This window comes from Caloenas nicobarica, chromosome 9 (genome assembly GCF_036013445.1).
Source record: "Caloenas nicobarica isolate bCalNic1 chromosome 9, bCalNic1.hap1, whole genome shotgun sequence".
Lineage (NCBI taxonomy): Eukaryota > Metazoa > Chordata > Aves > Columbiformes > Columbidae > Caloenas > Caloenas nicobarica.
In genome coordinates this window covers 22,534,951-22,560,795 of record NC_088253.1, presented here as the reverse complement: position 1 = coordinate 22,560,795, position 25,845 = coordinate 22,534,951, and the positions used below count along the sequence as shown (strand labels likewise).

Genomic DNA, 25,845 nt, shown 5'->3' with positions numbered 1-25,845 from the left:
CAGCTAAAATATACATATTTAGTTTTAATTCCTATACGCCACGACCAATGTATTTTTAAACTACGGTATTTGAACTGCGACAAACAAAAGACATCTTGCAAACGAAGGAACGAGAGCAAAGCACAAAAATAACATTCTTAACACAGGTTTTTCTTAAGCAAGTTTGATTTCTCAGCTGATGTGCAGGTGGGTGGCCATGAAGGAGTGCGCAGAGCAGAATTTCTCTGGGGAGTGTGGGAGGCAAAAGGAGGTGACCCCCATCAGTGACCTTTAGGGGTGTTGTCAGGGTTGGATGGGGACCTTCGGGTGTTCTGAGATGCAGTCAAACTGCAAAAGGATGCTACATTTTGTTTTTATAGGAATCAGCAACATCCTCTCATCCGACGGTATTTATTTTGGAACTTTATGATACATAGAGTCGGAACCACATCACAGTCTGTCCCCAACCAGAAAACCTCGTGAAAAATGTTCCTCCAGAAAAATCAGAACACTTTGGGAAATATCTGTAAGATATTGGAGAATATCTTTGAGATATATGGATACGAGGATGGCTACCAACATTCTCAAGGACATTTTGTGACCTGGCAAACCTTGATGTCCCCAACCTTGTTGCCTCAAGGATTGTCACGTTTCTGGGGAAGACAACTTTTGCCTAAATTAAAAAGCAAGATTAAAGAGCCCCTTCCCTCACTGTTCCCATCACCTTTCAGGATAAGAAAATGTTCCCTAACACCTTTGGACAAATACAAATGTGAGCTACTGAGCCTGAAGGTCCCGATTTCTATTTTTCATCCCTTCTTCAGTGAGACGCTTGCCACACAAAACACGCTAATAAAATTAGTATTAATAATAAAAACCAGCTACTTTCTCTGCTCCCTTCCTTTCCATTTAAAGACCATGTTAGCCCATAACTAATAGTTCCCATTTAACATTCAACTGCCAGGGCAGGAAATAAAATTTTTAAAAAAGTAAATTAAAATGTAATAGGTTTTCCTTCAGTTTCTTCCAAAATTATCCAAGCATAGTTTCCAAGCATGGCTCAATTCATATCACGGCCTCTGCTGATTTTACTTATCACTGAGAATTATTCTTCTAGAAGCCCATAACTTAAAGCTTCTCTCTAGACCCCAACCTTCAAAAATAGGTACCCGGTTTGGGAGAGCTGAATTTTATTTACCAAAACTGACCTTTCCTCAGGCTGGTCTTGCCACATCGAGCCTGCTCAAACACATTCTTGCTACCGTTGTGAGCTTTTTTATTAATCTAGGCAAGCACATATGTTTGCCTACCTATAAAAAGCTCACAAGCAAGACACATCGGGATTTTTTGTGTCTTTTTTCCACCATTTCTTTCCACTTCCACTGCAGGAATGCAATAAAAGATGACATTTCTTAAAAAGAAGAAAAAAGGGTTTTGAATCACTGAAAGACTGGTTGTTTATAAAAGGTTCGCATCTGAAAATCCTGTGACACTTATGGCCAGGAAGCAACTATTTCAGTAAATGTTGCACAAAAGACACGAGTTGTGCATGGGAAAAAGGAAAGATCTCAGTGACGGGCTCTAGCTAAAACATTGCTATAATAAAAGGACAGTTTGGGCCCAAAAGTCTGAGGATGCTTATGGGTTTAAATGACTCCCAGAAAATTAAAAAAAAAAAAAAAAAAAAAAGAAAAGAAAATACCTGCTTATCATCCTCCTACACCGGCATTCGCCATTGACGGCAAAACTACACGAATACAGTCATTTAGTGGATCTACAGATGAGTTTACCTGGGGCAAATGGACACTATATTTAGGTCCAGAACTCAAAGCTTTTTAGTATCAGAAATTAATGAGTTCCTTGACAATATCAGAGGCTCAGACTAATCAAAGTCTCCATCCCCTTGGCATTTAGTAAGGAAACTGGAACAGGCAATGCCAAAAGAATGGAGCTGTAAGAAAAAACAAACACAAGCCAAAAAGCCCACAGGATTTTCTCCCATAAGATTGTCTACAAGTTCTTAATTTCACTTGATGAAGCAGAGCAGGACCCAACACTCAGAAACGAGTCCACTATGGAGGATAATAAACTATAAAGGAAAATGGATAACATGATCTACTTTCCACCCTTTCCTCTTTAAGCCACTGGTTCAATTTAACCACGATCAACTGTATTGAAAAACTCATGTCTGATGGTGGCGGATACGAAGTTATTCTGGCGATTTTACAGTCCAGTTCCAATAAAATTTAAGTATTAACACTGTATTAGGCAGTGGCAGCAAAGGACGGACTGACCCAGCTGTTCTCCGAGAAGCAGTTGTCTTCACACTAACATCAACCAGCATTAATCGAAAACCATGGTAACCCTTGCGCTGCATTTGTCCATCCCACGTGTATATAAAGTAAAAATGCATATCGCCTGGTGATGCGCTGTCTTTGCACAGAAATAAATTCACATCCACCTTTTAATTCTCCAGAACGAACACACAGCTGACAATGCGGGCCAAGGATCACTACATATTGCAGCATATTTTCTACGCCGTATTTAAAATTAAGCGGCAAGTATTTTGATAGAATTACAAGGCAGTTTAAAGGACAATGTTTTATCTTCCAAACTTTTTCAAAATATGAACAGCAATAAAAGACTGGAAGTTCTTCCAAAAAGATAAGGCAGACAGATGGCCCGCAGTGTTACAGAGAATATCTGCAGCTTTTCTCTCTAAATACCTAGTGACGAGAAGCAGAGGTGCCAGGGAGCACATGGAAGATGTGACCTGTCCTTCTGAGCATTTATTGGCAACCCTTTTTTAAGCAGAAACCACCAAAGTACGAGGCCTCTCTTCTTTTTAAGATGCATTCTTATCGCTGCTCTATTTCTGACTCGAACTACAAAGATCACACTAAAGGAAAGCAAAAAGCCAAGATATATACCACTCAATTTTTTTCTCAAAATAATTTCTTATTTTTCAAGCTGAACTTGTTCTGATTATCATTTCGTTATTAGCAGCATCACCACAAGGAAAAAACCCATCTACACCATAACGTGTACTCCAATAATGGTTCATATCCAGAGTTTTTCCAGAAATTCACAGGTTTTTCTATTTTACTGTTACAAAAGGTCTGATCATTACCTAGATCGTCTCACGTAGCAGAAACTAAAGACCCTTGCGCTAAGCAACTTCCATGAAAACCACAGCTGCTTTTTGAAATATCTTTTCGAGGCCATCCCATCGTTATTTTAAATACTCCAGTTGACTGAACATCTCACATACTGCCCCATCTCCTGTCTTCTCATTATTGCCTGCAGAAAAAGCTTTGGGATGTGAAAGAGAATATTTTATACTCTCAAGCTGGCCACCAGACCTCCACCGGTCTAATAAAATAATTCCAGAATATTTGTTCTTACAAAAATACATTGCTTCGCATCTAGCTTTATTAAAAGGCAAGTTGAGCCGATCATATTTAGTAATCTAGGGCAGAGTGTTAAAACGACCTGTTACTTTCATTACTTAGCATTTAATTACTCTGCCATTTACATCTCACTAATTACTCATCTGCTGTCATACATTTGATTAAAATACTGAATAGCATCAGTCAAAGATATTTGTGGAGAAACACCAGAAAAACGCAAATTGGAAGGCCTGAAATTACTTTTTGCAATATATCAGCTAAATTCTTCTGAATCAATTTAACACCGGTTTCAATCATTTGCTATAGGGCTACACTTTGAAACGATCTCAACAGCATGTTCCAAATGTAAAGCAAGTAAGTATATTGTCAATCCAGCTTACAAAAACAAGCCCATTTTTAATAAAATAATGCTGATTCACATTAAGTATGTGAACATGTTTTAATTCTTAGCTAATTACCTTCTAAACACCAAACTGGGCATATTTATTGAATTAAAAACACACTCCTCGCAATGTCTGTGCCCAGACACCAAAACATCAAAGCAACTGATGCCAAAGCAAAGACTGAGATATTAAATCCCCTTTCCACGTGAGTAAGATACCTGTCCTCAAATATTGCAGCGTTGTACGGTAAGGGATTTGCAGAAAATTACACAGCAAGAGGTTTGGTAATGTTAAGGTTATATATTCCTCTTAATGTCCCAATGTTTCTCTTAAAAGAAAAGTATGTTTGATCTAAGATAAGTGGAAACAATATAAAAAAGATCCGCTGCTCTTAAAGATTAGGGTAACATTCTGAAACTAATTATCTAGTTTGTAAAGCATTGCTGAGAGTCCTTCCCTTACTCCAACAACAACTTGTATCTAAATTTGCTATTTATTTCTTACATAAAATGTGCCAATACAAAAATAAATTCAGCGTATATAGAAGTCTAATATATAGGAGTTCACAGAGAGAGGAACTCTCCCTGCTGTGTATTTCTAAGTGCGCTGAATTGAACCGTGCAAAATGTGACCTTAAATCTGTCAAAACTTCATTAACTAACACCCCTACAGAGTCATATAACCCAGAGCACCTCCTTTAAATTCCCCAAACTAAAAGGCATGAAAAGCGAAACCGATTTCAGCTTTACAGAGCGCGGAAAAACGAAAAGGATAATTCCAGAGTACATTTTTATCAGCGGCGTTATTTCCTCGCATAACGAATAATAAACCATCTCATCTGCTTTTACTTTGAGCGCATCCCCCAGCGCGGTTCCACTCGGTAACGTCTACTCTGAGGTTCCCTTACGAAACCTGGAGGAACACAAACTGCAGCTCTTGTGGTTACTTAAACAAACTTTGCAAAAATATCCATTTTTCTGGCTACCTCGCTTGGATTGAGCCAGATAAGTGACGGCAAATTGCGGCTTAGCGTATTCAAACCATCTGCATCTCGCCGAGCCCTTCCACCTCGCATCCGAACATCTCCGCTCCAGCGAAGCCCGAGGAGAAAGGCTCTGCCTCGGAAGACTAAATCTGCTCAATAAAGCCACTGAGATTTTCCAGCACTGTGGTTTTAAGTTGTAACAGGCCCTGAGCGAAGAAAAATGAGGCGCACAGAACTGCGGGAAGTTTTGAAAAGCGTGGCGGACGTTTGCGGTCTTTGTTAACGTTCCCTGTACGAGCTTTTTTGAAAAAAAAAAAATAAATACATTTAAAATTAAATATTCTGGGGGTCTTTTAAAAGTGTTCACATCTAATTTGGTAAATAAACTGGAGAGATATACGGCGTAGGAAAAAAAAAAAAAATACAGTTCATGTTGTCTTTTTTTTAAAAAAAGGATCCGCTCTCACTATCACCGTTCCTCCGAACCAGGCACGGCCCAACTAAAATAAGGAATCTGACCCATGATTTCCTATGTATTTAAAAACACGTACTGTATGGAAAAGCCACGAGGCTCACAACCTCTCTGGAGGTGAAATGCACGCAGCCTACATTTAAGTGAACACCCCAACCCAAGGTTAAGGGTCTCCCACCCTTTCCCTGGGTCAGCTCTCACAGGACAGTTGAAGGTCCCTCAAGACACCAACAGCCTCTCTGAGAAGTGCTTGGTATGAAACACAAAAGGGTAATCAGCGTAATTAAAACTTTATCTGTGAACTATTATACTGGCTGAAAAGGACACAAAGTTAATTACTAAGGAATAAAAACCTAAATCAAGCTTTATATCAAGTGATCTAAATACAAGGAGATTATATGAAATCCTTCTCTAAGTAGTCCACATTTACATCAGTGGTATTTTTTAACTCAGCATCACAGGTATTATTAATTATTGATACACGGACAGTGGTGGATCCACCAGCACCAGCGGATAAGAAATGAGAGAGTGTTGTCTCAACAGACTTTGGGGTCCCATCAGCACTGACCTTCCTTTGACTTCAAGCAGAGATGGGCTCAGGCCCTACAAAATGATGTAAAATACACAAAAACAAAAGCCAGACTTCCAAATACACTTTAAACCAGCACATGTGCAAAACTTCATTATAATTAATTGGCAGTTCAACGGCAGATGTAATTTCAGTAAAAATGACTCGGTTACAGAAAGAAGAGTTACCTCATCTAAATTCGCTGTATCAAATTAAAGGGGCTCTTTGGAAGGATGAAGCTTGTAAGGAAATCTGTGTTGTACGTCTGACTCATCTTTTGTACGAAGATACTCTTAATAAATCACCCACCAAGGGAAACTTCTGAAAACAAGGTTGTGGTTAAACGACAGCTCTTTTCAGATGTTGCATTTCCCAAACCGTAACCTACAGTTTAATGTCAGTTATTACAGAAAAGGTGGGGAACCTTCACCTGCCAGAGGTCCCTAAATTAGGTAGTTTTGCTATTTTGTGGCCACCTCCTCCTCTGAGGCCAAGGCCCTGGTTAATCCATCTCTTTTCTGGTGAACCAATGTTTTACATCATACGAGCTACACGGACGCGCACGGAGATGTGACTGTCGGGTCACCAACCCACCAAAAATTATTTCATATATCCTAATAACCTTCTGAGGAGAAAGAAGAAAAACCAGAAATATATAACCAAGCTTTTCAGCTCAACTCAGCCCTCGACATTTCGTTATAGCTTGCAAAATCTTCTGAGTTAATTCAGTCTAAGAACAGCAAAGATTATTCAAATCTCTGCAAGTACAACATTTTGTGATGAAATGTCTTACTGTTCGCAGTAAATACAATAAAGTTAATGGAGTTGTTTCCAAAAGAAAGGTTTTTCAAGAGCAGACAATTAAATCTATGATAATTCATTATTTTGAGCAATACTACAGATGACCTTGGCTTAAATGTTTGGGGTTTTTTTTCCCAACAGAACATTATTTTTGGGTTTTATTCAACATCAAACTGAGTGCTATTAAGAAATGGCCAGATAGTTCAGAGAAAAACGCTACAGAGTCAAAGAAATCGTCCCTAAGCTGGAGCTGCCGGGGGCAAAAGCTCATGAAACAAGTCGGACACGAGTGACCCAGACTCCGACTGACCAGCTCCGACAAAGGTTATTCGAGTGAATAATAAACGGTGACTCACGCGGCATCTGCTGGTGGGAAACTTTTTGTTGTGACATAACCAAGCCAAGATCAGTCTGTCCTAAAGCGCCGTCTTCCTTTACAGTTTTATGTGACAAGTCCCCGCCAGCCTAATAAATGTAAACATGGCTTTAAATGTCACCCTGCTGGTCCCAGCCTCAAATTCCTCACGGGATTAGTTATGCCGAAGACAAAAGGTCAAGATAAATGCTCAAGTACTTTCTGCGTTTACTACAAAATTCTGCTAAAGACTTCAGGCAATTTCAGCAGAAATAGCGTTCAGTCTTTTCATAAATAACTTTATAACTTTTCATAAATAACCTGAAAACTTGGACTCTCGGTGCTGCTGAGAGGGTGCATCTCCTCTGATGAGGCTCGTAGTAAATATGCCACTTAAAAATATTAATAGTAAGACCAGATCACTGAGAATCTACCAGAATCACGCACATCTGTTATTTTGTTTAAAAACGTCTAAACCGATTTATCAGTTTTCCCTCGGAATGGCGATTTTACTTTGATTCCAGAAAGAAAATACATTTGGAGGGAACTGCAAATGTTTACATCATAACTGGCAGTGATTTTTTTTTTTAATACTAGCAAAATAACATCTGAAAGTTTGGCTCTTGTTGCCAGGGTAACAAAACACTGCTCCTACCGTACACTGCAGGATCCGATTAAATGGGAGAAATATGGATGGGAAAAAAAAGCACATGCGACAACAGCATGAGCCTTTAATACACAGAGGAACAGAAAAGTTCTAGTGTTGCAATGTTCAGGAAAAGTCCTAAGGAAAAGAAAATTAATATATTACCTCCTGCACTTTAATTACGAAATGATGTCATCAGCTCAATTTATATCAATCAGTATCAGAAGTGCATAATGGCTACAAAAGGAAAACAGAAGAAAAATGGTAGGAACAACCACAGAGCGGAGTTAATGTAATTGTGCCTGGACTATAAATCAGGAGTTGGAGAAAGTTATAAGCCAGTACTTGTCAATTAAAGAATACTTAAATAAGCAAGCGGTACTCCTGAGAATTACCTGAATCACATTAATAAGTTTCTTACAGAAACTTGCACCAAAAAATAGACAGAATTCAAGAAAAAATTCCAGGAAGGGGGAAAAAAAAAAAAGTATAAACTTGACAGAAGTTAGAAAGCAGATTCAAACACTCAGGTTTTTTTTCCCTTTAACAAACCCAGGACCTAAGGGAAGATGCTCTTTGATTTGCATCAACAGGAATCCAGAACGTGGAAGTTTGTGTCTTTAGTTTTGCTTTGCCACCCAATTCTCAAGACGGACAGGATGACAGAGCTGTAAGATACACGGACACAAGGAGTTCCAGGCACATCAGAGCAGGGCATACACACTTCTGTACTCCAGAATTTAGGATAGAAATACACATATGAAATGACCGGGTTTTAGAATTAAAAACATACGCCAAGAACACCTGGACTTCTCCAAATACCTGGACAAAAGGTTACGGGATAACGGTAGTAAGAGAATTAAAGTACCCAAATGTATCTCTAATCTTGGCTTTTATCTACAAGTTCATGTAAAGACAATCCAAAATAATAGATGTTTTATCTACCTCATTTTCAATTACTCACACTGGAAATGCCAGTGTCACTGTAAACTGCTCAGCGTGTTCCAATGATGACCAAAACTAAAAGCAGATGTAATGTATATTAGAAGCTATATATCATGTTCCACCTCAGAAAATCTTATGTTTCACGTCAAAAACATTTTCAGACAATAGTTCTCAAACAAAAGCAATTAGGAAAAATGATTCATTTCTTTCATTAAAGTGGATGTTCTTACATATATCCACTGCCATTTTTAAAACTATCATCTTTTTGACAAATTTAATAACGTCAGACTACCACAAATCACCATCCTGCGATTTCCACCAAAGCTCACAGATAAGGCATCAGTTATATAAACCCTTTTCTCCACACGAAGCCGTATCGTATCAACTCAGCTTCTCCATCAGAAGCTTCTCGGTAACATAATTTCACATGTGCTTTCCCTTTAGTCGACACGCTACGCGGACAAATGTTTCCAATACGCTGAGAAGAGCTGGGGAATTGGTGCTTCTTCCACACCGGCCTTTGCAATGATGCAAACGTGCCTCCTCTAATTTAAAGTCATGAAATGAAAATGAATCCTAACAGAGCGGCAGTTTGTTTGACTAAGTTGTGTTCTACGCGTTATGGTACTGCAGATGATCCTTGCCCAATTTTGCAAATGAATTCCTGCCTATTGAATTAATTTCCTCCTTTATTTTTCTCAAGTTGGAGCCAGTAACCTGACACTTAAGAATTATACAAATTCTTAAAAATGTGAATTGCCACTTACATTCCACATTGCGAATTGGTAATGATTTTCAAAATTTAGTTTTTGCTTGCATGTATTGGCCTAAGACACGGAGTTCTTCAGGGGAAAGCATTTTCAGAGAAACTAATATTACAGAAAATAACAAACCGAAGAAGAATAATTAGTGATTGTTTGTACCCTCCACTTCCTGCATTGCTTAGAAAACTGTATCAAGCCATTCTAAAAATATCAGGTATAAATCATTCAAAAGTTTGTTTTGGGGGTGGAAAACAATTGGCACAGTGGTCGAGTGCCTGTTCTCCCCTGGGATTAAACTTCACCATAGTTCTGTTGTCAGGGTAATTTTACCCTTCAAGAGCCCCCGTCTCGCTGCTTCTCCAAGCTTTTGCGCATTTAGAGGCACGTGCCGTCATTTATTCGCCCGTTCGCTTACCACGTGTGTTCACTTTCCACTTCAGCAAAATCCACAATTACTTTGGGATGAAATTACAGGACGCATCCATCAGTAACGCGGTCTCCGAATCCACCACTTCTTTGCTGTAGAGCTGAAAGTTTCACCTGCGTGGAGCTTCCAGACACCAGTGGCCCGTGGTTGAACTGAAATCTGAAATCAGGGTCTCCCGTACGGCAACACGTTTCGCTACCAGCTGAGCCTCCAGGCCAGCCAAAGGTCTTTACTTTCTGAAGCCGCGTCCAGATCGTGTTTCCATACATCTTAAACTTTCCGATCGTCGTTTGGATTTTTTTAAAATGCATTTTTGAACAACTCTCTTTTTTTTCTTTTTTTTTGGTAAGAAAAGGGAGAGGAATATGGAGTGTGAATTTAAAGCAGACTTCAATGAAAGCTCTGGACCCAAAACTATTGTTTTCTTAAGAGTACACATCTGGTTTTCCCCAACATGCTGCCAGTTCTGTAACTCAGTTTAATACCCAGCTGGGATAACGTAAAACTAGCATATAACCTAAAATAAATGCTAGAAGCACATATTTTTGTTCAGTAATACTTGTATGCATTAAGTTCGACTCGAGCAACGTTCTACCCACATACCGAAAAGTTTGTATCAATGAAGGGGAAAAACAAAAAAAATCACACCCCAAACCAGGCACCGTGCACATACGTGTGTGGCCACACAACTGGAAACCAGAGCTAAAGCTCACCAGACCAGCATAAAATCTTGCTTTTAAAAGGTTAAAATTACTTGTTTTTACAATAAAAACACGAGTTTTTAAAGCAAAGACATTTAAAATGTGGTTTTCTCATAACATCGGAACGGAATTATCAAAGCGTCTGACACCAGCGTGTTGCGGGAACGTTCCCCCGGCTGCCGACAAACTTGACCCGACCAACTCCCAACCTGCTTCTTTCCACTCTGCGGGAAGTACAAATGTCTGCTAACGAAATGTTTAATTGTTAGGAAACTAAGGCCATCGGAGTGCATAGAGGAAACTGCTGAAGAAAACAAGCTGAATCTACAGAATGCGCTTGTATCTAAAATTATCTTATTTTGGCAACTTTGATGGCCAAAACATAAATCAAAACCGTGCGGCAATAAAAGCGACAACCTGCTAACGTTGTCGTGAAGGCTGCTCAGAGGTGAGCGCGGAGCAAGGACCACAGGGAGCTCCGTTCAAAAGTGGTTTCTAAAATGCTGCTGAAGGAGTTTAAAGAAGCGTCAGGAAAGGTTATTCCTCCTTGCAGCCCAGTAATGCATGAATTATTTTGCCTTGCATTTCGTTATTCACACAATAACTTTATATCCTCCAGTCTGAGTCCGACTCTACATGGCTGGCACTTCTCATAGAGATGCATAAAGGCTTAAAATGCATTCAGAATTTTAGAAAAAACACAAAACAAAACAAAACAAAAAACCAAAACCAACAAAAACTGAAACAAAACCATTTGGACTTGATCAGATCTGGTCCTGATACAAAGTACAGCACTTCTAAACCAGATTTGCAGCCCTCACACAGTTTCTGAGACTGTCTTGGGAATCTAAAAAGCCAAGATGCTATTAATATAAAGATTCCACATAGCATGTGCTCATAAAAAGCGTTTTTTTCATATCTAATACAGAACATATAACTTTCTTCCAGAAAAATTCAACATGTAAAACTCCAGCAAAACAAGATCATTAAGACAGGCACCCTGAAGGACCTTAATTACTGCAGCTCATTAACTCTGGCAGACTTGGGCCCTGAATTCACAGTTAATAAGGCAATTTTGGAAATATTTCCTCCTACATTTATAATTTCTTTCCACACCAAGGTGTTCTTAGAAACCTGTTCTCCTCCTGGTACCAACGTGTTCCTCTAGAAAAAATCTCTGGATGCATCTGGCTGCAAGGACTCCAAACTGCACATTGCAAATGTTATTTCACAACCTCCATTAAATTCAAGTTTCACACTTACAGACGCTTTCTAGTGAGAAGGGGGAAATGGGATTTAAGGAGAAGGAGGCAGCAAATGCTACTCAAGCATCTGCCACAGCAAAAAGTTAAAAGCGCAGGAAAGAAGAAAAGGGTAAAACAGACTCAAGGCTGCAGAATGTTTACAGCTTACCAAGTATTCCCTCTGATACTTTGCCTTTATCTACCTACTGATGTGAATACTGCTTTTTCCCACATATGACTTAGAAATTAGATCACATAAAGCACAAAGAAACCCATTGAATAGTGAAAGGCCGTAGAGGAGACAAGTAACAAAATGGCACTGGAAAAGATTAATTTAGACATTTCTTTCCCTTTAAACCACAGTGAGATCAAAAAAATCTTTAGTAATTATCCATCCTAGCTTTTGAGATAATTAATAAACCACTGAACAGCACAGAGCATCATTAGGCAGTGTTATAAAAAAATGCACTAATAGTTAAGAATTAGATTTTAAAGTTTAAATGGTGGTGGACAGAATCTACCAGACAAACACTGAGCAGGTAAACTTTAATAGGTCTGAGGGAATTTAACCTTCAAAATTCATGGCAATGAAAACTTGTAGCCATTTTCACTGCAATAACAACACCCTACACGAGACCGATCGGGGGTTAATTTAATTGCCGAGTGTCCAGATAGACAGATGGAAATAATGAGATGAGGAAGACAATGAAATCTCGTCCCACCCCGATCGCATCTGATTGCACTCGAGTCCATCTCGCCCGTGGTTTTAGACAAGCAGATTTTTGCACCATCCAGGGATGATCCTCCCCCGCCTGCAGTCCCCACGTCTTTGTTATTAGGGCTCAAGGACCCAGCGCTTTGCTGCTCTGCGCTACTGGGGAGCAGAGCTGAACCCAATCAAGAATTCAGCCGTAGTTTGTCACTTCGAGACAAACACACTCCTGTAATTTGCTCCTTCGTGCTGCATCTGATTTGCAGATTTTTCAGCCGGTTTTCCCTTCTGAAATCCTGTGCGTTTTCGGCGGCAAATACCAGCATTGTTGTGGGGAATGACCTGCTCGGTTGCTGGGTTCACACCAGAGTTTTTGCTGGATATTGGATTAACATGTTCCAAAAAGCCAAGAGGCAACTCAAGAAAAAAACTCTTTTTTTTTTTTTTTTTTGTGAGATAAGGTTAGTCATAAGTAACATTTACAATTGAAATACTATAATTTGAACCTTTGACAACCTTTGATATTTCTTCGCTTGGTTCAAAATTTGTTACAGCGCTAATTTCTACCACTGTACAAATGTCCCGTCATTTTGACCCAAACTACTGGTGACATTTACTGTGGTCCTTTCAGAAACCCAGCCAGGGTTTATTTACAAAGAGCTCCATTGAGAGCAGGAGCCCGCTCCGGACAGACTGATGTATGTCCTTAAACCATTACAGATCCCATGACATAAAACATGGCTGGGGCCGCTGACATCCAGAAAGGAATTTCTAATGCATTAGGGCACGGGGAAATGGTCACGTTCTACGGTTCCCTTTGGACTTTTCGGAGACCAGAACAAATCTGAGGTTGTGCAGCCCTTTGTATTTTTCAATAATGAGCAAAACTACATACGAGAGAGTTTATTAACATTACTACTGATAAGCGTCACTTCCTCAGACAAGTGACAAGTGCCGATCTTCACAAAGGCAAAGATTAAATTAAAAAAAAAAGTCAGTCGACATTGGAAAAATCAGTCTGAAATTTCTTAACAAGGGAATTTTCTAAGTACTTAGACACTGCAAACAGTGAAACTGCTCTGTACTGAAGGGGCTAAATGTGTACGTGAAAATACTCAATATGGACAAAACTATAATAACGGCACAAGAAGGAATCTGAAAATGTTTACACGTATCCCACGCCTTCCCTGCATCTCCGCGCTCATGCACGTTTATCTGTTTAAAGAATCTAAAAATAAGGACGCAGGGACAAACAAATTCCACAAAAAGGATTAAGAAAGGCAATGGAAACTTCAAAGCATCCCCATCTGTTTGTCTCTCAACAGACTACCCTCCGGATCAAAATTATGGTGGAATATTGATGGTACTGAGGAAAAAAAAAATAAAGCCGGTACCCTGCTGCCAAGCGCTGCTGTCGCTGCAGTTGCACAAAACACAGGGTAAAATGTATTGCTGGATGTGACGATAAACACAGGGCACAGTGGACAGGATTTATATCTTGATAAACGGCTGAGAACATTTGTAGACATTATATTGATGAAACATTAGATCCTACGATAATTTAGCAGTAGGTAGAATCGCAATTAGGTTTTGCTGTGCTACATTCATTAAAAACCGAAAACAGAGGGGGAAAAGTTCTATATCGAGAAACAAATTGAAAATAGTTAAAATCTGAGAAATTACGCTTAGTCCTAAATGTAAGTTCCAAAGTCCGTCGGCAAGGGCTGCACTGACTATAAACAACACAAGTCACTACTCAGCTTAAAGCGCTTGACCCAGAGCCAGCTGGGCAGGCAAATAACTTCAGCTTTCAAAAGCTTCCAATGGAATAGTTTAGATATACAGATAAAATTCAAAATACATCATATTTATCACTGGAGAGAAAAAAATAAAAAAGGGGAAAGTAAACATCAGTTTTATTGTTTTTACTGTGGCTGGAAACTAGATTTCAGACTGAAAGGAAAGGACAAACAACACTCGGTCTTATGTCTAAATATGTTTGTTCACTGGTTGATAACTGGGGCAGGTTTCCATCCAAGGAAAACAAAGTCATGAACCCGACCTTACAAACCAAAGGGTGAGAGAGGATTCAGTCTGTGTGATATTAAAGATACAAATCATGTTAAATTACGTGCTAATAAAGAGACAGCTCGGAGCTTTACAGACCAAAAATTTCTCACGCTTATCAAATATTCTAAATGCTTCTGGCCTCGATCCTTCTCTGGGCGCAGCTGCTTTCTGCGGAAATATTCAGAGATTTTGGCCCCCGAGTTAGTACAGGCCGGCCCAGAAACGCAGCGAGGACGAGCGGCCCAGCTCTCCTGTCCCACCTGGGACACCGGCTCCCTTCAGCAGCCCACTTTTAGACCTGAATTTGTAAATCAGCAGCAGCATCCCCGGGATAACACACGTAGTGGTTTATCAACTACTTATTGCACCTGCCACACAGACCGGGACAGAAGCGGTCAAGAAATATACATTCTTTTAAAAAAAAGTGCAATAAATCCTTCATAAAGTTGATTTACTAGTTGTGCCAGGCCACTTGGAGAGCTAAACTAGTTTTAATATCACGATTGTTGAATATATTCAAAAGGAAAATGAAAGGGAGGATGATTTTGCTTCAAAATTTCATTAGATAAAATCTATCATAGAGCTCAAAAGCACAAATGAAAAAGAGTAATAAGCTGCTAATCTCCTAAACCCTTCCAAGTTTTTACTCGCTCAATGGTAAAGAAAGAGAATGGTCGCAAAATTCCTTTAATAAGATATAAATTCTATTGGTCAGCTATGACTAACACTGCTAAAAGCATCAGTTTAACCATTTCGGGGAACTGGAAAAATTTTCCTGACTTTGAAAGTTCTGCTTTCCATTTCTTCAACATCATTATTGTCTATTTTTATAAAAAGCCAAGAATTTCAAACAAAGAATATTTATGAGGGTTTATTTAACATCTGTGCTGTAACTTTCTTGATTTACAGGGCAGCACTATCACCAAAAATTTCATTGAAAAAAACCTAAGGATTTTGAAATATCTGGCTAATGAGCGAAGAATTGAAGGCACTGGTATCCCAGGTAAATAGGAACTGCCCAGGTACAGAACGTTCTCAGCAAAGTGTCCAAGGCTCTGGAAAGTGGCTCATTTTTGGCCGTGTGGAAGGGAGGACTCCTGGGGACAGGCTGAGCTCAAGGAACTTTCAAAGGCTGGGGAAGATTTATCATCTCATGAAATCACCTGAATTTTTCTATGTAAAACACACTGCATTTTGAACTTAAACAGATACCTGACAGGTGTTACCATCTTTTCTTCCGCAGAGTGCTTCCGTCAAAGGAAAGGATTTTGTGGTAACCTGGGCAAGGATTCCAGCCGCAACAATAATGAAAAATGCTACACAAATAAGCGGTCAGTATAGGAGCCTTGACCAGATATTCCGAAGGACAGACCACCGAACCCCATTCCCAGCATTGCTTAAAGGCAAAAGAGAGAACAACTCACTTTTGCCTCTATAAATGGGAAAAATCTTCAAAATTAAAATTACGTATTAAACACCTCTGGTTTATATGACATCCCCAGCTACAGTAACGGGTTTTCCCAGGATTTATCTTTACAGTTGAAGAAAAAATATAATTATTCCTTGCATTAGCAGGAAATTTAACACTTCACTAAGCTGAATCTCAAAGCCCTGAGGTGCACTTGACTGTAAAGAATCAACAAGCTCTGTCTCACTCAGATCCAGCAATCCCAGTTTACTTAAGCTGGGCACGCAGAGTCCGGCCTAACACAGACCTGGGGGGACCTGAAGCTTCAACTCCAGGTGGGTCTCCTGTTCTTACACCCTTTTTTCAGAACACAACACAACGCCATCTCACCTACTATCTAACAACACTGCCAAGGACTTTTACAGACTTAGTCATTTATTGCTTTGCTTTGTTTTATTGCGATCATAACCTTTTCATTAGCTTGTAAATTAATGACGTGAAAGAGTAAATAAAGAACAAGGATGAAGATATTCCAAAGCTGTCGTGGATATCGTTTAATAAAAACATTTTGAAAACAAGTATTTTTATTAGCTCAAAACAAATGCCTCTGAGTTCCTTTAATTCTTTTATACGTAGCTTGTAGGCAACTGCTACATGAATGAAACATTCTGCAGCTACCTACCGAGAAACAAATATAGTTCAGATATTAAAACCAAACTCATTAAAAGACACCAACAGCTGACCTCAGGCTATTCCTGCTAACGTTTGGTTAACACTTCACAAGGGATGGAAAGAATCTAGAAAGTATTTCCAAGGCCTTTGGACTTCAGTTCACTACAAACAAGTTTTTCTCAAGGAGGCTCAAATTCGCTGTACGGGCATACACACCTTAGCTAGAATCTTTTTTTTAAGGAATATGCACATCAAAAACCTATATCGAAAACCTCTATAATATACATAATGACATAAACAGCAGATTGCAGGGCAATTCTGTATTAACAGAGAAAAGTGTGAAATTAGCACTTCCTAGCCTTGCAATCCCTGTTTTATTTTTTCTTGGATGTGTATTTGTGTATGTATAGATCTAATAATTTACAATAAACAAGTCATTTCGCTTTGTCAACAAAATGAAAAGCTTCCTGAAATGATTACATTTGCAACATATCGAAGAATTCATTGATTTGAAATGCACCAAGGAAATCAAATCCATCCCAAAGATTTTTGGGGAAAAACTTCTCCCAAATGTGTCGAGGTTCCTCTGTCCACTAAGAATCACCAAGTATTGGAACACGGTTGTTAACGCGGAGCAGAACTGCACCGAAACACAGGGGAATGGGAAAAACCAATGGTTTTTATATGAAGTGAGTTTTCCTATGTAAATCCGTGCTTTCTGCTAATTCACAGAAGAAAAATGGAAGAGTTTTCTCTTATTAGTCATAAGCTGCTCTGTAAAGAATCAGGGCTCAATGGGATCTCAAAGAAAGCAGAAAGGAATTAAGCCATTTTCCTCCAAAAGCTTCTTCAGCTTCTTCCTTGGTAAAAGCAGGAAAGAAATCTATTATGAATCGGAGAAAATGTTTGACAGTGTAGACAAGAAATCCAGAACTCACAATTTTTTATCTTAGCTCTCTACCAACTTAAGTGATCTTGGGCAAGTCACTGCTCCCACCTCTGCACCTGTACAATGAGGTTGTTATTATACATAATATATATAATACATAATATATAATATATAACACTAATTCCTTATAGGAACATTTGGAAAATTGACAGACCCAAAGGCTCAAAAGATGAAAAACAAGGGTATGAGCTGCTTCTAACAGCTACAGATCACTGGCAGCAACACCGCTGCACTTAAATACAGATTTAAAATGGGCAACAAATCTCTATGCCTCTCTGGCAACCAATTAGAATATGTGAAATTTGATATGGGATGAGTTTTTATGTCCCAGAATTTCCTCTGTGCTTTGTTTCTCCCAATTTTTAGAGGATCCCAGGAATCTGAGCTTCAGCTGCAAAGAGTCTGGGGCTCTGTGCTTTGCCACTGTTGGGAATATTCACACAACCACCGTCAGGGGTTTTATTTGCTATTAACCATGCAACTAATTGGTACTTCAGCAGTCAAAACTACTAAATAGTAGGTGCACCCAAATTTGTCTTTTTGTACAGTAACTATGATCGCCATTAAAAAGACATTGACAAAGAACTGCATGTGAAAGGACTTTTAATTCAAAGAAAACGTCCTCATTAATTCATGCACTTCCGAAATTATAACACTGGGACCTTGTAATAATGCAGAATATTTGTGATCAATCCCTCAAGATTCTTCCTGAGATCTGTTAAAATGCAAAAGGTGGAGTAACACACAATATCGATGAGATACACTGCAATTACTGTCTAATTGTGAATTTTTGGATTTTAAATCATGCATCAAAGAAAAATAGTTCTGCTTTAAAAGCGGCAATGTTATATTCCTTACACTGTATCTCAAATGTGATTTGTTATCCTGTTAAAGAAGAAAATTCTCTATTCGGCTGAAGGCAGGCAAATTCTAATGTGCTAATTACGATTATTTGCACAGCGTTTAATTTGCAACTGTAATGAAAAAACAAACCAACACAAAATCCATGCAGACTGAACAATAAAAAGCCAACCCACAAACATATGTGTACAAACCAGAAGTTCTGCTACTGTCTCAGATGCTCTTTTGTACATTCGCTGTATTTGTTGAATATTATGTGGTACATTCGTCTATGCTCACACAGATATTTTCAAAAGATTATTCTAGAAAGTTTCTAAAAAAAGCACTTTCACCTTCCTGTAATTAGGTCCACAGAAAGAATTCACATTTTTAAAGTAAAAAGATCAGTTCTGTTTGTGGAATCTTTGCTTAATTTAGCTAATCTTGTGGTCTAAAACTTCATTTTTTATCCTCACTGCTCTGCCTGGTCTGTACAAATTCCTCTTCTCGGCATCTTTATTTTGTTTAACCTTTTCTATCATTTTCCCTTCATAACTTTCTTCCACAACATTTCTCTGAGATCAAATACTTTATAAAGCATTTGTTCTGGCCAAGCCCCTGTTCTCGTGTGTTCTACAGCATTATGCATAAACCAAACCTGCTAAGAATAAAAGGATTTCATCTTCTGCTTGATTTATCTCATGGATGTTATTTTCTGTTTCATAGGTGACTTGCAAGAGCAGCAAATAGAAGGGCAAAAATCCAGTCAGAAATTCTCGGTTTTGTGCCAATAAACCCCAGTCCTTCCCCTTGACTCCCACAGCGGTTCAGCAAAGCTCCAACCCATGAAAAATTAGTAACAGGGGGTTACATTTGTCATAGAGTGGAAATATTTCCAATACTCAGGCTTTTTATATGGCATATGTATATATATGCATACATACATATTTCACCAGCTTGCCCAATTAGGGAAAGAGGTTCAATATTCTCTTAATTTCTGCTTAAAAAAAAAAAAAAAAATTAAATCCTGGTGTTGTCAGATGTGCACATTTTGCCAATTTGAACCAATTTCTGCCTCCTCTCCAGACCCCGGGGGCACTTGACACATGTTTCATTCCTGGACTCCGAATCCTGAGAATACATAAAAGGGACCGTAAAAGGGTTTTCACGGAATTTTTGGGAATGCTTTAACTTTGCACTGATAAGGCAGAACGACGGCAGCCAGGAGCGTGACTGCAGGAACAGAAAAACAGACAAAGGTAAATCCGCTTCTAATCGCGTCTGAAAAAGATTTGCGTGCAGTACAAAAGTTTCAATGAATACAACCCAGTAAGATGTATTTAGTAAAACACAACCCTGAGCTGACATATCACACAGTGACGAGGGGGAACTAAATAATGGATTCAACTATTAATGACTGTTGAGCCTACAAAGCAGAAAATACCAGGCAACTAAAATAATGAGACTTTTTGCAGCTGGAGCTGAAAACTTCAAGGTCTGATGCAGGTTCTTGTCAAATCAATGGCAAAATTCCCAAGAATTTGAAATGGAATAGCATGAAATGAAAGCACAGAGAGTATAAATAACCAACGTTCGCTCAGAAAAAAAACACAAACCAATTCAGCTGAGAATATGAGTAAGAGCCACATGAGCTGGGACACTTGAGATGAGCTGAGGAAACCCAAGATGCCGTCCCCAAAAGTTGGGGTAGCGTGATGTAACCTCCAGAATTAAGGTAAACACAGAAAACTGGATCCCGTTCAAGGCCAGAAGAGCTTTTTCTGCAAGTGCAGAACTATATATTTCTCCTTTAGCACCTCCACTGTGCCCCCTCATTGCCCATCTTTAGTTAACATTTTTAGGAAAGCTACAGCCACAGATAAGTCGAGATAAAATATATATACAAGTGTACGTACACACAAAATCTTGGATCTTTCCTTTTTCAACTGCGGCATGACACGTCCTGCAAATAGTGAGTATATATTGACTATTTTGTTGCTTTTACATTGACTAAGCCGACCAAGAAAATTGCGTGGTACTTCTGTTCAGCTGGAATTATACATTTACGGCTCAAAAAAGCCTGTTCTTACCGTACAGAACAAACTGTCCTGCAACAGGTAAAAGTAAACACTTAAGAGTGACTCTCCGTAACAGGACATAAAAAAAAATTAAGTGGATAAGCAAAACGACATTAAATCCCTCAGCATTCTCATTCACAATTCAAGTGACTTTCGTTAAATTCAATCTCATTTGGCTCAACACTGAATTAAGATAGATGAATTAAATCTGCTTGAATTCTGTAAAATAGTGTCCACACAGGGGCTTATTATGGTTTAAAATAATCCACTAAATGTATATCTTCGATTAATTTAGATAAGCTTTTTGAAGGATTCTTTTACAGACAAGCCCCAAAGAACAGAGGTTCTCTCTAAAGGATGAGCTCAGCAGAATTACCAAAGGTATTCTTATATATAAATCTACAATTTTTTGGATTATGCTCTTAGAACATAATATAAAAATGAACCTGTTGACATTTTCCGTGCAGATTGGTGCACACAACAACCACCTGCTCCAGCTCGGCGTTTACTGTGGGTGACGGTGATTAAACAGTTGTTGCAGACATCCGTACAAGCAGAATTCATCGAATGCAATCAATCTCCTTTTTTATTTTTATTATTGTTCAGTTTGTTATTATTCAGTCTTTCTTGTCAGCAAAGCAGGGTCAACTTTCATAAAAATTACACGCGAAAGGCACTTTTTTTTTTTTTTGTAATAAGTCCAACCTTCTAGAACATCATCTCAAAGATCAATGTCCACGATAAATATTTTGCTCTCTAATGCAATTATATTTCCCTCTTTATTAGAAAGCTTTATTTACTGGGTCTAGTAAGGCCATGCCCACTGACTCTAATCCTCTCCTTTCACCCCGTCCCCTCTGGGATGGCCACAGCCAAGGTCTCATTCCCGTCACCAGCCGTTTGGAATAACGCCTGGACCACGGTACGCTTTGATATTTTGGAGACCGGCCAGTTCCAGCCAGAACTCTATCAGGATCATATATTACCCCCATCCAAACAAATCCCTCGGGATATTCCCCTCGCTCCGGGAGGCGAATGTTCCTGGAATGTGGGAACTGGTGCCAAAACCACGAGCCGGCACCCTCTGCCTTATGAGAAATAGATTGAATCTGCTCCGGAGGTCACAGCGCAGGTGACAACCAGAACCTGCTTTTCTTCCTCCGTCTTTCACACCTCCAACATGTGACGTTCCATTAAAGAGAGAAGGGACAGATTAATATTCAAAAGATAATTTACAACCTGGATGTTACCCTTTAATTACTGCAGAGTTTGGCCACGTCCTGCATCATTACTAAGCCATGAATACACAGCCCACTGCTCTATAAATCAGCACAACACAGGAGCGCACAAATTCTTACTTGCGCAACAATATACAGTAATAAAATATTAGCACACGGATCCCAAATCTACTATTTGATTACTACCATCCAAAGCACAATACAGTTTTTCATGTGATAAATGCAAAGAAAGCCAAGGGCACGTACGTCTCGCGTATGAGTACAACCTATACGCACATTTTGAGAACACTACGTGCGGTTTCCATTTATCTGCTTACAATCCCTTTCGAAATGCTGCCAAAGCAAAACCTAAAAAACCTCTCGCTTACCGAGAAGGTCCCTGCAGTGAATATCGTAACATATCCATCAAGCACATCTACACATTTCCAATTACTGAAAATTTAATTAATAGAGTCATTAAAGGTTTAAGGGTTCCTTTTCTCTGAGGAAGGTGATGCCTGTCCCGGATGAAGAATTGTTTTCTAGGAGCTCTGTGTTACTCCTTTCAAACACTTGCAGCTAATGGCAGCAAGAAATAACTCCATGAAAAATCTTCACAAGAAAAGCTTCATTCAAGTATGTCATGGTTTCATTTCAATACACTCTATTACACAGAAATTGGAACAAAACCTACTACGATTTTAAAGCAATCTACACAAATACACATCAATTAAATCACATGGTAAAAAGCCAGGGGCAAGTTCTATAACGCTGATACCTGTGCTTACTTTGAGAGCTGTGGCTTAGGGATTTTCATTAAATTTCCAAAAAGGGAAAGCCGAGCCCCGGCTCTCTCGTTTATCTTTCTCAATCTTCATCGCGATCCCAAAACTGGAGTTAACTTTCACCTTTTAAACGCAACTTTCAGTGTAGTCACTAAGAGGTTTTTTTCTGGGAAAGATATTAATGTAATTTTAAATATTTTGAGTGCAAAAGCGCTGAGAGAAATCCCATGTGCAGCGCTCAGCAAAAGGCAGGAGGCCGAAGCATGACGGCTGAGCCGGGCCTGGCCGAGCAGGCCTGTCCCGCTCGCTGGCCTGGGCCTCTTTTGGCCACACTTCACCTTTGCCAGACTCGCGACCGATGTACAAGTTGTTTTTGAGACTTCACTAGGGTGTTTCTTGGAACGAATAAACACCAAACCCATGTTCTTGACTCATTATGGCTTAAATTTTGTTTTCCACTAATTCTGGTAGGGATGGGTTTCCCATAAGGGATTAATTCCCTGTGCTACCTAGGCTCTCCAAGATTTCTGTTTCTGTTTTAACATGCAGGACGAGAACATTTTTTGCCAGAAAGGAACACTGTCATTTCAAGAAAAATAACAAATTACCCTGTATATTGAGTCAGTATTATTCTGCTTTGCATGGCAAACGATTGCTGATAGTCAAACACTTCTGAAGTTGCAACACGATGTTTTTGCTATAGGATTTTTTTCACGCATACAAAATAAAAAGTTGAACATTTGCACTTCTCCTAGTTTTTCGTTATCTGAGTTTTCAAAAGAATCACTTCATGGAAAAGATGGGAGTTCTTAGAATTTCTGGGTTTTGTTAAACAAATCTTAAAGAACAGAAGGTTAAAGTTGAGAAATGCCACTGCTATTGTTGGCCGAATGTTTGTGAGCTGTCTGAAAATATATATTGGGGAAGTCTCTCTGTGAAAATGGCCTTTCGTTTGGATAACGGTAATAAGGATTTGCTTGGCTAGTGTGTTCACAGGAACAAGCTTTACGTGTGCAATTTTTTCCATAAAAAGACAAAAATTGAAAATAGAGACGACAGTATACAAGTCTATACGTAGAAAAAAATACTCGAGCATTAAAAAAAAAAAAAAAAAAAGAAAATTAAAAATAAAAATCTGCCCCAGATAAATTAAAGTTCACTTAGCTCCTACGTAGCCCTTTTTTACAAGTACCTTTGAGGAGACACTTGGATTCAAGCATTTCAAAGCCTGAACCCAGTGACTTGGGTGACTCTGGATATGGTCCAGAGCTTATCTTTTCATTTAATGCCAAGTTTTGAACTGTCAATTCAGTAAAGCAGACGCACAATGCCAAAAATATTCTTTAGCAGTTCTTTAGCACCCTGCTACTGTTATTTCACCCTTCTAAATCCAGCTGCAACCAAGGAATCTCAAAACCCCTGCAGGCATTAGTTAATTAGGCCTTAAAATGTGGCCATGAAACCAGTACATTTTTGGATCAGTTTTCATTGCATTTCTGCAGTGATGTTTCAGGCAAACAGTGATTTAACTGGTAAGGAACTTCGTTTGAGTTGAAAATGCGAAATTTTAAAAGGGAAAGATGCACAGGATGAGGCTTCAGCCAAGGGGACCCTGAACCCCACGTTCGTAGTGGAGCCTGAAGGGTTTGGAAGTGGAGAAATGACCCAAGTGTTGTCCTCAAGGAAAAAAAAAAAGACGGGTTAAAGATACGGTCTGAAACCTCTTTGTATCCTTGTTCTGTAGCAACAAACCCTTCCGGTTCAGCCGTGGCTGAAAAAATTGAATTTCGTTTCAACTCTTTGTTTTACATAAACTGAATTAGGAAAATAGTGTCTATACTTTTTTATTTCTCTTTAACTAAGAGCACAGGAATAATTACAGACACAAGCAGAACTTAGGTCTGATTATTTTGAATTCTGTGCCTTCAGTTATTAGCTTGTATATCATCTGTACATAACTGCATGCATTACTATCCATACATAATTGAAGATGTGTTTATAACCTATTTCTATGCAGAGAGATAAATGACATTTACAAAAACAAATCTCTCCTTTCAAAACTCAGCAGCTGGTGCTATGAAAATACACAGCACCTTCTCATTTAAAACAATGACTTCTTTTGCTTTTCTTGTGTTTGTGAAGACAGAAGGAGGGAAGTTTACAGTCTGAGCTCTCTTTCGGGCAAAATCTCCCCCCAGTTTGTAAATGCAAGCTTGGCAATCCACCGCAATCCATCCGAGCACGGAGCTGTATGCGCTGCGGGTAAATTAAGTTGCTGCATAAAACATTACTACCCAAATCTACAGAGACCTCGGGTGTCTGCTTAAAAAACACCGAGTTTTTTACCTTCCGCGTCCTGCCCGAGGCAGCTGGATGTTGAGTGTTTCTTGTTTAAGAGCATTTAATGCCGTTTAGAAAGACTGAACTATTTAAGCAGATGTATCTAATTCCCCTCAAGTGATTTTACAAAATGAATTTAATTCCTCATGAGTGTTTTGAATGTCTTCCCCCCACCCCCCAAAAAAGAGAAATGCCAGAAATGCAGAACTCACAACTTAGCAGTAACAGACTGTATCTGTAAGCAACTCAAAAGGGGGAAAACAGTCCTCGTTTCAGCCGTAGTTGTATTTACTGGTGAAAAAAAGAACATTAAAGTAGTTCACAGTACTTTTACTTAAAAGATACCGCTTACAGAAGGCTTTTCTTCTTAAATGCACCTTTATAACAGAATATATGCAACTTCTGTTGGGAACGGTAGCTTGTCAGCTCACCTGTGAAAGGGCAAATCTTTTTAGAGCTCTGTATCGATTTCCTAATATCAGGAGAAACACTGCAGGATTTTTATATTGTCTGGGATTGTTTTTTAACCTTAACAGGTGGATGAGAGAGCAAAGTGCACGTTCCAGGGGATACTGAACCGTTCTGATGACAACAGAGTAACGCAGAGCAGAAATCTGAACCCGCTTCACGACACATAAAAGCAGCAAAGCAGCAGGTGAAATTCAGCCCCAACGAGTGCAAGTTAATGCCACACACTTACAAATTAACTACGTACATTCACGAACGAGAAACGCAGTTAAACAGAGCTGTAATGTCAAGCTAAGCAGATGTGAAAGGCACGGGAAACGAGGAAATTAAAAGTGTTATGTCATCTTGTAAAATAGTATTTAGTGCTGTGCTTTTAAGCACGTGTTCAATTTTAGCTTCTCAATCTTAGAAACAAACCAGAAAGAAAACAGAGAAAGTGGCCCAGAGAAAAGTAGTAAAATATATGGGAGACCTAAAATGTTCTTTCATGTGGAAGAGGGGTTGGAAAGTTTAAAGATCACTAGACAAACAGACACAATAGGGCTGTGTTTGACTGAATAAAAATATCTCCTTGCACTGTACTGCTTGAGTTCAGCGGCGTGAGCCGCTCTCCAGCTTTGCTCTTT

At 39.1% G+C, this 25,845-nt stretch overlaps 1 protein-coding gene across 4 annotated transcripts in view; it reads right to left on the bottom strand.

Annotated features, from left to right (window-relative positions):
* The window catches only part of BANP (BTG3 associated nuclear protein), a 133,833-nt gene that overhangs the window by 5,727 nt on the left and 102,261 nt on the right, over nucleotides 1–25,845 (bottom strand). The gene's annotated exons all lie outside the window — the stretch shown is intronic.